Source organism: Silene latifolia, chromosome 11 (genome assembly GCF_048544455.1).
Source record: "Silene latifolia isolate original U9 population chromosome 11, ASM4854445v1, whole genome shotgun sequence".
Taxonomy (NCBI): Eukaryota; Viridiplantae; Streptophyta; class Magnoliopsida; order Caryophyllales; family Caryophyllaceae; genus Silene; species Silene latifolia.
Genome location: NC_133536.1, coordinates 10,715,867 through 10,731,203, shown reverse-complemented (window position 1 = coordinate 10,731,203; position 15,337 = coordinate 10,715,867). Strand labels below are relative to the sequence as shown.

At 44.4% G+C, this 15,337-nt stretch overlaps 1 long non-coding RNA gene across 1 annotated transcript; it reads right to left on the bottom strand.

Moving 5' to 3' along the window:
- Positions 1-164: 164 nt before the first annotated feature.
- Positions 165-14,813, bottom strand: LOC141612700 (uncharacterized). The gene is made up of 5 exons (XR_012529156.1): positions 14,670-14,813; positions 13,640-13,691; positions 13,442-13,527; positions 647-754; positions 165-492 (listed from the first exon to the last, which is right to left on the bottom strand). It is a non-coding gene; the product is annotated as an uncharacterized LOC141612700 (long non-coding RNA).
- Positions 14,814-15,337: the final 524 nt, after the last annotated feature.

Below are 15,337 nucleotides of genomic sequence, written 5' to 3'. Positions count from 1 at the left end.
AAAAGAATTACAAAAAACTTGTGGTTGTTTGAATGTTTGGCCACATAGGACTATAAAATGAAACCACACATCTATATACACCGTTAGTGATAAATCAATATAATCCAAAGTGGACGCAAAGCAATGTTCCATGACGACGAGTCATGATTGTTCAAACATTTTGCTAACTTTTGAACAATCTTTGTTATAGATATGGGAGAATATGTAGTTCATTATCAACTATCAACGGAGTATAATATAATTTATTACATTTTCAATGGGAGGAGAAGTATCGTGCCATTTTGCCATTTGGTTATCTAGTCACGATTGGAAAAAAAAAAAAAAACAGGAAGTACGACAAAGATGGAAGTTAGTAAGTTGGGGCAAGCATACAAGGTAACTTTATTGCGTTTTGCCATTTTGTCCGCATTACCTTCCGAGTTTCCTAATAACTGTCGCTAGGATCAATGATGATTATTAATTTATGATGGTTTCCCGGCTGCTGCAGAAAATCTGTTAGTAGAAATCATATCTTAATTCTTCAGGCCCAAAGACGACATTCATGCATGAGATAAATAATGATGGAGAAAGTAATACACAATGTCATTCTTCGAGTACCAAGTAAACGTGCAAAAAACATAAATAAATAGGAATTTTAAGCGAATACCTTTTAAACCTTCAGAAAAAACAAAATAATGGAGCGGCAAAGTTTGGTGTAAGATAGCCGGGATAAAGGATACAACAAAAAGCATAGGACGGCACGGTTTGCGAAAATCTGTACCGGTTGTAATTCCAAAAGCAATAACACAACTTAACATTCAAATTTGGGAAAGACTAAACACAATTACACAAATAGGTGGTTGTGAAATGAAAACCCAAAAGCAAGTAATAGGAGCACAACAAAATACCAAGTCTAAGATGCAATCGAGGAAGATTCGTTGAAGCAGTCTTACGAGTTTGAGGTGTTTTGTAGGCTAGATTCATAATTTAAACCACTGACTTAAAGACGGAGAATTCCAATAAAATGAAACGGTCTCTAGCTTTAATTACCAAATTGATGACTGGTAATGAAGTTTGGTATAAATAGGCACATTTATGCCAAGGATTCAAACACATTCAAGATGGAATATTGAAGGACTGAAGACATGGAAATGAAAAGCCAGTTTGATGAGTGATCATTACACCTTATTACTCATGATATAATTAGGGTGAACATTTGTAAGATTGCTACGTGTCTCTATGGTACATGGTGCCATGTGTCATTCAAATACCACTCAGCTTAACTTTTTATGTTATTATATAGATATAGATATAGAAGTATAAGATTAGTGAACTATTAAGTAAAACTAGCTCACATTAAAGTGTACGGAGAAATAACTACTCCTTCATATTTTGAATAACTCTCCATATTTATGGGTGACATAGAAATTAACGGTGTTTGAATTAAATAAGCTAAAATATTATGGTAGGGTGAGGTAATTGGAGAGAGGGAATGTATTGTGAAGTATTATTGTGGGCTGAGATGATAAAAATAAGATAAAACTAGTATTGGTGCCCGGCTTCGCCCGGGCTACCTTTACTTACCATTAATTTTTTTTTTTCATTAAATAAAATTACTTAAAGTTGCATAACCCATAAATTTATCATGCATTCATATATTTTTTATAACATATCTTAAAACTACAATGAAATAAATTTTGAGACAAATTCACTACTCCCGCTATTAATATTTTATTCTTATTAATGAAACAATAGTAATAACATTTCACTACTTGCCCGTAATCATTGTTACTTTCACTACTCCCGTCGTAATTATTGTTACTGACTTACTGTCACTACTACCGCATTAATATTGATAATTTCACTACTCCCGCCGTAATTATTGTTACTTTCACTATTGCCGCATTAATATTGATTATTTCACTATTCCCGTTGCCACTCTCACTAATCTCGTTAATAATATTGTTACTTTTACTATTCAAATGATCAGTGATTACTATCATATAATTATATCCAATGTTACTACAATTCTTTTCTTTACTGACGAAATTACTTTTACTACTTAGTCATGCAATTTTAAGAGGGTTATATATTTATATAAATATATTACATATATGCATTAAATCATATCGAAAGAATTATGCAATATTATACATTATGGAATCTAACTTGAATTATTTATAACCTACTTATTATATTTTAAGGAAATTGACCATCTTAATTAATTATTTTATTTTAAGGAAATTGACCTTGTTTAGAAAAATTTCCAAGCTTCTATATAGTTTAATTTTAACCCAAACTATATAATATTTGCATTGAGATCCCTTAATCGGGTCCATCACATGGTGCTATTGATTTAAAACCGGGGAAGTGGTAAATGACTCCCTTAAATTTGATATAAGGTGAGATTAACCCCCTTAACTTTGCTCTGGAGTAAACAAGCCCTTTAACTTTACTATAAGGTGACATCAACCCCCTTCTATTTTTCCGGTCAAAATCTCACCGGATTTTTCAATTTCTCACCAATTTCTCATCAAATTGTATATGTTTCATGGATAAGATTAAGAATACATACAAATGATACAATATATATAAACGTATATTATTGTTGCTATACAAAAATAAGAATTATTTTCACTGATATAGTTCTCTCTTTCATCTACCCTAATTTTCGTCACTTTATGAAACTCCATTTCTCCATTTCTTGTCTCTATAGCTATCATGTATGTACGCTCTCCGTCTCAGCCTTCGTCTGCACGCTCTCCTGAAGGTAAACAATCAACCTTCTCCATCTTTAATTTCTTTGAATCTACTACATATATAGTTCAATTTTTGTATATAATTAGGGTTTAAAACCTGTTAAATACAAAACAAGGGAGATTAGATAATTCGATAATGGCATCTGTTCCGGGTGTAATTCCAGAGCAGGTATAGTTACCACCCTTGGCTTGTTGAATGATGTCTTGAGTTGGATTCTCCTTTGGTCTCAATCGTTCCTCACGGCCTCTCCTGCAACAATGAACAAACTGAGGGCTTGGCTTTGTGCCAAGCGTACTTACTCCGACGCTCAAGTCAGTAAACTTAAGAGATAAGTTGTTTCTTGGCTGAATGTGTATGGTAGAGAGATAAGGAAGATATTACCAGATGAATAGTGTATCTAGGTTTAGTTGTGGATTAGTTGGGATCCTTTCCTCAATGAAGGTTGAGGAGTATTTATAGGCTTTCACCTTTTGTCACGTAGTGGCCAAGTGGCCAAGTGGCTAGCAGGTGGAAAGACTGATCTACCCCTCGGCCGAGGGGCCTATGGTTGGCCGGCGGATCCTGTTGACTCACCGCCGAGGGGTCTTGGATATGAGTACGCGGGTATGTGCCCCGGCTGGCAGGTTACCATGCCGGGACCCAGGCTGATGGGCCGATGGGCTGCATCGGCTAGATTGTCCAAGTCGTTGACTTGCTGTGGATATCTTTGACCTTGCTCAATCATGTTGACTTGGTCAGCGGTGCAGAATATGCCCCATCAATTTGCCCCCAGCGTAGTCTATGCCGTGGTATGGGCTCCGATGTATGTTTGAGCGTATATTCTGCGCAAGTAATTTGTAAAAAATTTCCTGCATCGGCTTCTTCTGCGGCGGCTTCTTTTACCTCGGCCTGGTCTTTCTTAGGCCGTACCATATCCCCCTCCACATGGATGCGTAAAGGGCATCCGATGTGGAAAAGAAAATGACGCCGGCCGAGACCCAGGGTTGAGAGTGCCGGTTGTATTTGATTGCCCCGGCCGCTTTTTTGCTTGGTTGATTATGTGGCGGGGAGATATGAATAGGCGTGTTGAAGACGCTTGGTCATCATTTGCATTGATTGACGTCTAATCGTTGCAACGATTGACATCCCGTGGTTGCATGTCCGACACGTGTCCGCACGCCGATTGGTTGACGTTTCATGGGTCATTCTCTTCTACGATTGGTCCTTCTTCATGGGCTTTTTCCTATAAATAGGGCAGTTATCCCGTGAATTTGGCCACCAATTTCATTCTCTAAAATTTTCCTCTGAACTTTCAAGGGTTTTCTTCGTCTTTGATTTTTCAAATTGTTATTCCTAAATGAGTGTTTTCTTTAAGGTAAACAAACAAACTTCCTTCTTATTTTGTTAAGTAAATATTGCTATCATGTCTTCTGTCGACGTTGGGGCTAGTACTTCTGCACCGGGGGGTGCTAGGTCTCCTTCCCCTGAAGTTGATCCTCGAGTTTTGGAGGAATGGGATGACTCCGATGAGGTTGATGACGATTTTGGTGATGATGCTGAAAAGGCTCGCCCTAATGAGGAGAGGCAGCGCGTTATGGATCACGGCGACGCTTGTAAGGTCAGCCTTGACTGTGCTTGGACCCATAAGCTTGCCCGTTGTTCCGGCGAGAGACTTTTCGAGGACCATTTCTTCTTTGGCGAGGGGTACGAGATCGTTATTCCTAGGGAGGGTCAGGCGGTCTGTTGTCCTCCCCCGGGTCATACTGGTGTATACATGCGGCATTTGGAGTACGGGCTCCGGTTTCCGCTAAATGAGTACGTTATGGCTATCATTAGGGCCATGAACGTTGCCGTTGCCCAACTACACCCGTTGGCCATGAGGACCATAGTCGGTTTTGTTTGGTGTGTCTCTTCAAGGGAGAGGCCCCGACAAAGGTGAATTTATTCCGCCGGCTTCATTATCTCCGGCCATCGATATCTAACCGTGTCGGATGGTACAAGTGCAAACGGAGCATGGTTATGCTTCGTTGACAAACTTACCTCCCGCAAGGACCGGAGGGATCGGTGGGTGTACGTTAAGGTGCTTGGATGACTATCCGCGCCTCGCTCCTTCCAAAGACCGGTTAATTTGCGGTGCGAGACTAAGGCGGAGCGTGACAAGTGGGTTTCATACAAGAAGCTCAAGATGGATGCCACCGTGTCTACCTTAACGCGGATGAGAAGTCGGCGATGAGGCTCTTTGAGACGGATGAGAGTGGCTGTCGAGAAGATGGATTCCCCCGCGCAGATCATTCTTCGGGATGAGCCGCTTTGCTATGTCGGTCTCATACCCGCCCTAGCGGGGTGAGTGGGGTCGGTGCGAGGCCCATCATCGCTCTCAATGTTCTTGTTCTTCGAACTTTGATTTATTTCTTCCACCTAACTCCCGCTTTGTTTCCTTTGCAGACCACTTTGGGCGGACTGTCGAGAATATCCTCCGGAGAATGGGCCGCATAAAGATAAGACCGTGTCTCAATTGCATCCCAAGGCTCTAACCCATGACCGCAGGACGTCGCCGAATGAGCTTATGGACCAGCGGTGAGACGCAGAATGCGGTGGAAGCCCAGGCGAGGGTCATTAGTCAAGTGCCGCGCCGTACGCGAAGAACAAAGTCTTCGGCGGTGGTGGCGCCGACACCAGTTCCACCCCCCATCCCTCCTGTTCAGAAGGAGACGGTGGAGATCGTTTACATCTCTAATGGGGATGATTCTGACGAGGAGGAGGGGTCTCCCCTTGTCCGTAAGAAAAAACAGACGACCTTTACCGCTGTCGTTGCTTCTGCTGCTGACGAGGAGATGTGCCCTTCGGCCAAGATGGCCAAGCACGGTACTGATCTATCCGGTGGCTCCGATTTAGCCGGTTCATCAGGCGCTGCCGATGACAGGCTCTTCGGCATGTTGATGTATGTTAATACTGATGCTTTCTTTAAATTTTGTAGATCAGCCGCTGTCAGTCGTCGCTCCTGTTGAGCAGCAAGTGAGTGAGGAACCCGCGCAGGCTGATCATGACGTCGCCATTGGGTCCTCATCCCAGAAGGTTTCCCTTTCCCGACCGAAGACTAGCGGTCGAAATGTCACTATTGACCCTTCATCCCAGAAGGTTTCCCCCTCCCGGCTCGTGGCGGAAGGTGCGAGGTTGGTCGAGGAGCTGGCGAGGTGGAACGAGCTGGCCGGTGCTCGCATTATAGAGCAAGAGAAGGCTGTGGCTCAGTCCGCTCTTGAGCTTGATGTCACTAAGAAGGTGGCCGCGAAGGCGAGGCTGGATCTCCTTAATGAGCGAGGCTTAGGGGAGGCCGAGAAGGCGCTCTTGGGCCGAGAGAAAGCTCGGGGAGGACGCTGAAAAGGAGGTCCTTCTTTGAGAGAGCCAAGGCCGAGGCTGCTGCGGCCGAAGCCGCAAAGTTCTTTGGAGAAGTGTGACCTTGTTCGGAGGCATGCCGACCTTTATCTCCAAAGCAGAGGAACGAATTTAGGAGCAAATTCCAGATCCGGGGAAGGTGATCCTGGAGCAAGGAGGCCATCATCAGGCAAAAGGAGGACGACATTGAGATGCTCCAAACCAAAATGCTCCCCGACCCGTGTTCCGACCCGGATCCGCCGGCGCGATTGCTGCGAAGTAATTGAGGAGCTTTTTCCTCTTGAAGGTTCCTTTCCGTGGGACAAATACGACAAAGTCGTTTGACGATAAGCTCGAGGCTAAGGAGAAAGCCGTGGAGAGAGGGGTCAAGGAGGCGGCGAGAGTGAAGATAGAGCAAAAAGCGGCCGAGGAGGCGGCAGTTGGCCGAGAAGGCCAAGGCGGCCAAGGCGGAAGCCGATTGGCCAAGGGCGATGATGCCGAGGCTAAGGCCGGGGCACTCTTTGGCGAGGCCGCCGAGGGAGCTACTGGGTTGCCCCTTGAAGAAGGTGCTTTGCTACCGGCCGATGATGGCGAGCAACGGCGGCCATAGGGAGATAATATCCGTAGCCTTTTGTCTTTTGGTTTGTCCTTGTAATTACTTGTAATTCGTTGAACATTTTTTTAATAAGAGCTCGTTTCTTCTGCCTCCGGCCTGGCCGAGGTTTTTACCTTACCTCTTTTTCTTGCGCTAGTGTTTGCCTCAACCGTACTTTTAGCACCTCTGTCTTCGTCCAGGTTGTCTCCTTACGTTATTAATTGAGTGTCTCTTTGTTTCCGCCTCGGCTTGGCCGAGGCGCCCGAGCGCGTATCTCAATCGTGTTAACGCTTCTAAGGCATTTTGATTACTTTGCGAGTATTAACTGCGATGGTCGTGGTTGCCGCTCTTGTCGGTGTGACAGTGTGAGCCGGCATTTGCTTCTTCACGAATCTGCCGTGGCGTCTACCACTTGGAGTGACTGCGACGGCGTCCCAACCTCTTGGGGTGGCTATCGCCGTGGCGTCTACTACTTGGGGTGACTGCGACGGCGCTGTTTCTTCATGAGGCTAGTGGCGTCTACCACTTGGAGTGATCATAGCTGCGGCGGCGTCTGTTTCTTCATGAGGCTGCTGTGGCGTCTACCACTGGTGATTGCGACGGCGTCCAACCTCTTGGGGTGATCGCGTGGCGTCTACTACTTGGGGTGATCGACGGCGCTTTGTTTCTTCATGAGGCTAAATGGCGTCTACCACTTGGAGTGACTGCGACGGCGTCCAACCTCTTGGGGTGGCTATTTGCCGTGGCATCTACTACTTGGGTGACTGCGACGGCGCTGTTTTTCTTCAGAGGCTAGTGGCGTCTACCACTTGGTGAGGCGACGGCGTCCAACCTCTTGGGGTGAGCTGCCGTGGCGTCTACTACTTGGGGTGATGCGCGGCGCTGTTTCTTCATGAGGCTAGTGGCGTCTACCACTTGAAGTGACTGCGACGGCGTCCAACCTCTTGGGGTGACTAGCCGTGGCGTCTACTACTGGGTGACTGCGATGGCGCTGTTTCTTCATGAGACTGCCTTTGTGGCGTCTACCACTTGGAGTGACTGCGACGGCGTCCAACCTCTTGGGGTGACTGCCGTGGCGTCTACTACTTGGGGTGACTGCGACGGCGCCTGTTTCTTCATGAGACTGCCGTGGCGTCTACCACTTGGAGTGACTGCGACGGCGTCCAACCTCTTGGGGTGACTGCCGTGGCGTCTACTACTTGGGGTGACTGCGACGGCGCCTGTTTCTTCATGAGACTGCCGCTCTTGTCGGTATGACAGTGTGAGCCGACATCTGCTTACTGACAAAGACTGCCGCTCTTGTCGACATGACAGTGTGAGTCGGCGTCTGCTGCTTCCTAGCGACTATGGGAAGAGTGAACATTTTGATGGAAGACTTGGATGATTTTTATTTAGGTAAAAACATGCGTCGGGGTGCCCACAGCTGTTTTGGACACCTCCGCCGCTACATAGGTTATTCCCGAGATTACCAGCGTCCTAATGGCATGTCGAAGGCACAACGTCCTAGTCAGCCGCTAGTTACATCCATGAGGTCGCCCTCCTGTCGTAAGGATAGACTTTTCCCTTTCTCTGATTTCTTGGCCACTTTGAGGGATTGCATGTTGCATCCTCTGGCGGCTATCTGGACGTTGACCACCTCGTCATTCTCGTATTTGGAGACGAGCTTATGCGCTTCCCCCCGGTCCGAGACATACATCAGTGTTAGGGCCCTGGATGGACATCACTGCGTCGGCCTCGCTCAGGGTGACTCGGCCTATGAGAACGTTGTAGGCGGACGAGCCGTCGATGACCACGAACTCGGCTAGGACATTTTTAGCCGCATTCTTTTCGCGAACGTCACCGGAGTCCGATTGATCCCGGTGGTACCAAGCCGGCCCCGGAGAAGTCAGTATAGTGGGTTGGTGCGGGGCTTAAGTCCTTGACTTTCAAAGCCGAGGCCGAGGAAGCACTCCAAACATGATGTTTGTGTACGCGCCTGTGTCAATCAGGCACCTCTTGACCAGGTGGTTGGATATGTCCAAATTGACTACAAGTGGGTCGCTGTGAGGAGCGATGACTCCTTCGTAGTCCTTCCTTCCGATGGTTATATCGGGGATGTTGGAAGCGGGGATCGCTGTGTTGGGCACAAAGTTGATGGCCTGATATAGCTCGTTCAGGTGCCGTTTGTGCCCATGAGCGGACCCTCCGTTCTCGTTGCCCCCGATGACAACATGGATCACTCCTATCCGTTCGAAGACGGATTTCTTACCTGAGCTGTCGGCGTCAGTCTTTTGGCCTTTGGCAACGTACTTGCCGAGGCTCCCCTTCCGGATCAGCTCTTCAATGGCATTCTTTAGATGCGGCAGTCGTTGGTTAAATGGCCGGTGTGGCCGTGGTACTCCACGATCTTGGCTCGTGTCACCGTCACTTTTTGGCTTGGGGTCTTTCCCACTTCGGCCCTCGCTTTTGCTCGGGGCAAAGACCTCGGCGGCCGATACGACGAGAGGGGTCTTATCACTATACCGCCTGCGGTGGTACGTTCCCGAACTCCACCCGGCGCCCGTCGAGTCCTGTCTCCTGGCAGGTTTGTCCGACCGTGACCTATTATTCTCACGGCGTCTTTCATCGGACCGTGACCCGTTGTTGTCACGGCGTCTCTCATCCGGGTTGTCCTCCCGGTGACTCTTCTTTTTCGAGTGCTCGGCCTCGCCGGGGCCTACCCGAGTCTTGTGATAGTCTTCTACCTTGATGGCCTGGTCGGCCATCCTCCCGGCGGCATCCAAGTTCGAGCCTCCGCACTTGATGAGCTCATTTTTCAAGTCTCCCCTTGGGAGGCCTTTCATCGCCGAAGGCCGCCAATTCGGGATTAATTTCTCGAATCTGCTGGACCTTTCCGTCGAACCTCTTCACATAGCTTCGTAGAGACTCGCCTCCCTCCCGTTTGATAGTTAGGAGGTCCGATGTCTCCACGGCCCTTCTCTTGTTGCAAGAGTCTTGGGCTAGGAAGGCGTCTCTTAGGTCGGCGTAATAGTATACCGAGCCGTCAGGAAGCCCCTTGTACCAACTTTGAGCCATCCCATGCAAAGTTGTCGGGAAGACTCGGCACTGGACCTCATCGGGCTGTTCCCATACCGACATGTAAGACTCGAAAGCCTCGGCGTGGTCGGTGGATCACTTTGTCTCCTTTGTATGATAGAGGTGGCAACTTGAGCTTAGTTGGCACCGGACGTCTAGGACGTAGGCGTTGAGGGGGTCGTCGACCGCGTGATCGAGCGACGCGCGGCGATCGGCTCCTCGCATTCCTAATCCGGCTCCTTTCCTCGTAGCGGGAAGGACTTCTTCTCCGACTCGGACTTCTTCTCCAACTCTGCCGAGTCGGACTCCTCAGTTCCTCCGGGGTAAGCCTCGTTCGTGTTGCGGGGACGCTGTCCTCCCATGAGTGCGGGAAGGACTTAGGTCTACCACGCCCACTTTGGGCTCCCCCGGCGACTTGGCTGGGTCGACTTCTCCCGGTGCTCCGTTCAAATTTCTCGGAGTTACGTTTGGCCCCGGTCTCTGGGCGTTTTCCGCCGCTCTTGTCGGCGTGACAGTGTGAGCGGGCGTATTACTAATTAGGTCCAGGACCATCTTTAGTTTTGCTATGTCAACCACGTGTCCCATGATGGTGACCTGGTTGGTTGGTCGGCGTGACGTGTCCGGCATTATTGGCATGCCGAACTCGGTTGGATTACCCCGCCGGTGGAGGGCCACGATTCGAATTGTTGAAAGTGTCATCGTGGTAGAATGCGGTTTCGTCGGTCCACGATCTGCGTCTTGTTGTTTTGACATCTTCTTAGCTTTTTGGGTGGGTTTTTGTTGTTTTTTTTTTTTTTTGTTTGGGAATGAATGTGACTAGCTTCTAGTGTCTTTCCCACCTACGGCGCCAATTGTTCCTGGTGTAATTCCGGAGCGGTATAGTTACCACCCTTGGCTTGTTGAATGATGTCTTGAGTTGGATTCTCCTTTGGTCTCAATCGTTCCTCACGGCCTCTCCTGCAACAATGAACAAACTGAGGGCTTGGCTTTGTGCCAAGCGTACTCACTCCGACGCTCAAGTCAGTAAACTTAAGAGATAAGTTGTTTCTTGGCTGAATGTGTATGGTAGAGAGATAAGGAAGATATTACCAGATGAATAGTGTATCTAGGTTTAGTTGTGGATTAGTTGGGATCCTTTCCTCAATGAAGGTTGAGGAGTATTTATAGGCTTTCACCTTTTGTCACGTAGTAGCCAAGTGGCCAAGTGGCTAGCGGTGGAAAGACCGATCTACCCCTCGGGAGGGGCTATGGTTGGCCGGCGGATCCTGTTGACTCACCGCCGAGGGGTCTTGGATATGAGTACGCGGGTATGTGCCCCTACCGGCAGTTACCATGCCGGGACCCAGTGATGGGCAATGGGCTGACGGCTAGATTGTCCAAGTCGTTGACTTGCTGTGGATATCTTTGACCTTGCTCAATCATGTTGACTTGGTCAGCGGTGCAGAATATGCCCCATCAGCATCAATTATTAAGCATGGAGTAAACTAATATTAGGTTTGTACATAATAATTATATAAATACGAGTTAATAAGAAAATAGTGACAATGACCTATTTGATTTACTAGATGAATTCCTTCGGAATTTTGTGAAAAACCTTAATTAGTTTATATTTTATTTTTGTTCTCAGGTGTATTACCCCCAAATATTGTTACTTGTACGTACTATTATTGGAGTAAATTATTGCCAATGGAGGAAGATGTAGACTATGTGGATGGATTATGTGCCGAGTGTAGCTTTGATATATGTGAGTTAACTTTAGAAAAAGTAAGAAATGTGGCTAGAGAGTTGTATGGTCACCCGCATGCAATGTGTTTTTTTCGCATTAAAGGAGCAGGAGTGCAAATATTATGTGATAAAGAAACCTTAGTGGAACTGCAGACAGAAGGAGTTACACATGGGACCATTGAGATCTACTTTGATGGAGGGAATCCGCAAGAAACAAGCACGAGTGCTGATTTTGCTGATTTACCTTCTGAAGGCAAGACTATTTTGAAGAAAAAGTCCATGCGGCAAGTACATGTAACCGACAGAGAGATTATTGAAAATGATAAAGAAGATTAAGACGATGAAGTTGAGGAAACATGCTGGAGTGAGCCTGGGGAGGTTATTGATGACGTAGAAGCTAGCTGGCAGCACAGATGGTGAATTTATTGATGCACAGGTAAAGAAAAAATTGTGGATTTCCAAGAGAAATACTTCGGGAAAATATGAAATTATGAAAAGGAAAGTGGAAGAAATGGAAAATCAGAAGGTTAAAGGGTCGAAAGATGATTATTGGGGTGTTGATGAAAATGATTATGAACAACTTAACCAAGAAGAACACCTATGTGAGAGAGGTACTGATGACGAAGGCCCTCTTAGCCTAAGTGATGGCGATGAAAATCTTGAAAATCTTGAGAAACATGAGTGGCATATGTATGATCGTGACACGCCTTTTGGTTCAGTCCAAATTGAATTAGGACAACTTTTTGACAAAGTTGAGGTGCTGAGAAAGGCTCTAATATATTATAGTTGTCAAACACAAACAGCATGGAATTATTGTCATAATGAACCAAAGAGATTGTTGGTGAAGTGTACAAAGTATCCGAGAAGCAAATGGAAGCTAAGTGCTAGGTATACAAAAGAATTTGGATGCTTACAGGTACGATTTTTTAAAGATGTCCATACTTGTGCACCAACCAAAATAAATAGAAGGGCGGGCGCTAATTTGTTTTGCGGAAGAGTACCAAGAGAAACTTCTTAAACATCCTACATGGAAACTAAAATTGTTCACAAAGGATGTAGAAGAGACATATGGTGTAAACATCAGTAGGTGGCAAGCTTCTAGTGCAAAAAGAAATGCGTTACCCGCATGTGCAAAGATAGTGGAGCGACAATATAAATCACTCAGAGACTATATGCATGAATTAACAAGGTCAAACAAGGGGACTAGTGTTTTTTTAGCTGTGAAGCCTCATATATCAAAATCAATTCCCCAATTTCATATGTTTTATGTGTGTTTTCTTGCTATTAGGAGAGGATTATTGAAAGGGTGTAGAAGAGTACTTGGTTTAGATGGTGCATTTCTTAAAGGTTATTGTAAAGGTGAATTACTTTGTGCCACGGGTAGGGATGCCAACAATCAAATGTTTCCAGTAGCGTGGGCTTAGTCGAGTCAGAATCTAAAGAGAGTTGGTCTTGGTATCTCGAACATCTCATAAATGATCTAGACATGAAAACTGGGGAGAAATAGACCTTGTTATCTGATCAACAAAAGGTACACGAATAAGATGCTTTCATTTCTCTATCGAATCTATTTTTATTTTATGTGCTTTTGACGAATAAACTTTATTACTAATACCTTTTTTTACACGAATAAAAACAGGGTTTGGTACCTACAATAGCTGACTTGCTACCTGATGCTGAGCATAGGCTATGTGCAAGACATATCTTTACTAATTGGATTAAGGTTGTTAAAGGTACTCCTTTACACAAACTATTTTGGAGAGCGGTGAAAGCATATACAAATGAAGACTTTGCTGATGCAATGAATGAGTTACAACAACGAAGCTCAAAGGCTCATCTTGAAATGTGCTCAAGAGATGTGAAAAAGTTATGCAAGTGTTTTTACAAAAGGTGGGCATGTACTAGTGTTACTTGCAATAATATGGCAGAAACCTTTAACTCATGGATTCTTGAAGCAAGAGAGAAGCCTATACTCACAATGTTGGAAGAAATAAGATGAAAGGTTATGAGTAGGATGCTCGAGAAGAAAGTGCAAGCTGCTAAATGTAGTGACATTGTTACGCCTAGAATTCAAGCAACAATAAAAGATCACATGCAGGCTACAAGGAATTGGAAAGCTATAGAGGCAAATCAAAATGTGTATGAAGTACAACATGTTCATAATAGTACACTCACCTTTGTCGTCAGGTTGGATGAATGTAAGTGCACATGTCGATATTGGGATATCCTGCGAACATGCAACAAAAGCAATATGCTCCATGAATGAAAATCCAGAAAGTTATGTGATATTTTGGTATAGTAAGGAAGCTTATGAGACATCATATGCATTCTCATTAGAGCCACTGAATGGTCAAAGTATGTGGAAGAAAGTTGATGGGAGTTCAATTTTACCAAGTGATCCTAGAGTGAAGTATGGGAGACCTCCAAATAAAAGGAAAAGATGTGTTCCATGTGCAAAGAACCAGGACACAAAAGTCGTACGTGCAAATATAAAGTGAACTCTGATCAGCCAGAGAGCATTTAATCTTCTCTAGAAAGGTTTGGATCCAATTTACTGTTCTAAGCTCAGTTATGCATTCACTTTCGACTGCCTCGTGTTTAGCATCCTAGGCTGACGAATGGGAGCTGCTATTGTTATTTTTTATTAGAAATGGCACTGCTACTGCTACTTTTTATTAGAAATCAATGTTAAATTAGAAATGCTACTGCTAGTTTTTATTTTATTTTTTCTCGTCTAAGATGAATTAAGCTTGGTTACGCGAGTTTGGTTATATATAATGACTATAATCATAATGAAATGTTGTCTATATTGATGGGAGTTGAGCAACATGAACTGGGAACAATACTTATTCTACCCAAACCGATTATTTGATTATTCTACAATCATACACATCAAACTTCTATGAATTAAATCTACTACTCCCTCCGCCTCATTCATTTGTTTATTTTTTTTTAATTGTGAGGGGTGGTTTAATCAAAGCTAAATAAATGATTGAGACGGAGGGAGTAACAATTACCATGAAACTGAATTGTATAAAACATCGAGTTCAACTATTATACCACAGAATAATTACATCTTCAAAAAAAAATTCTCAATTGAATAGCAAAGAAAGATCATTACATGAGATGAGACAATAACACAGAAAAAATACAAATAAATAACACAAGAAATGAAAAAAACTAGATGAAGATGTAGAGATCATACTTTTGATGTTAGAGTTGCAGCTTATGAATACAATTAAGTAAGCTTGGAACAAATCTATTAGGATCATCAAGAAATTACTCGTAATGTAAAAGGAAAAAGATGAGATTCAAAGATAAGGATCATTATTTTTGTTTGGCAACAGTTGAAAAAAGGACAAATAAATTGTTGATGTTGGGTAGTTAGGTGGAAGATAGGAGGACGAGATAGAAAAAAATTAGGACATACGAATTGTTGGAATGGGATAAAATAAGTCGGTATATTTGGTATTATCTACGTACAGTATCCAAGTATAACATTGAGTGATTAAACGTATAATATACACCAATATGAGAAATTGGTGAGAAATTGAAAAATCCGGTGAGATTTTGACCGGAAAAATAGAAGGGGGTTGATGTCACCTTATAGTAAAGTTAAGGGGCTTGTTTACTCCAAAGCAAAGTTAAGGGGGTTAATCTCACATTATATCAAACTTAAGGGGGTCATTTACCACTTCCCCGGATTTAAAACTATATAGTATAATTAATTTGTATAACTTCTTTAATTACATTGAAGTCCTTTGGTTTCTGGATTTAATATATAGTATTGATTGATTGATTATTTAGAATAGGAGAGAGTATTATATTATAATGGACTACATGATGTAAAATGTCACATGTACAAATAAAAAA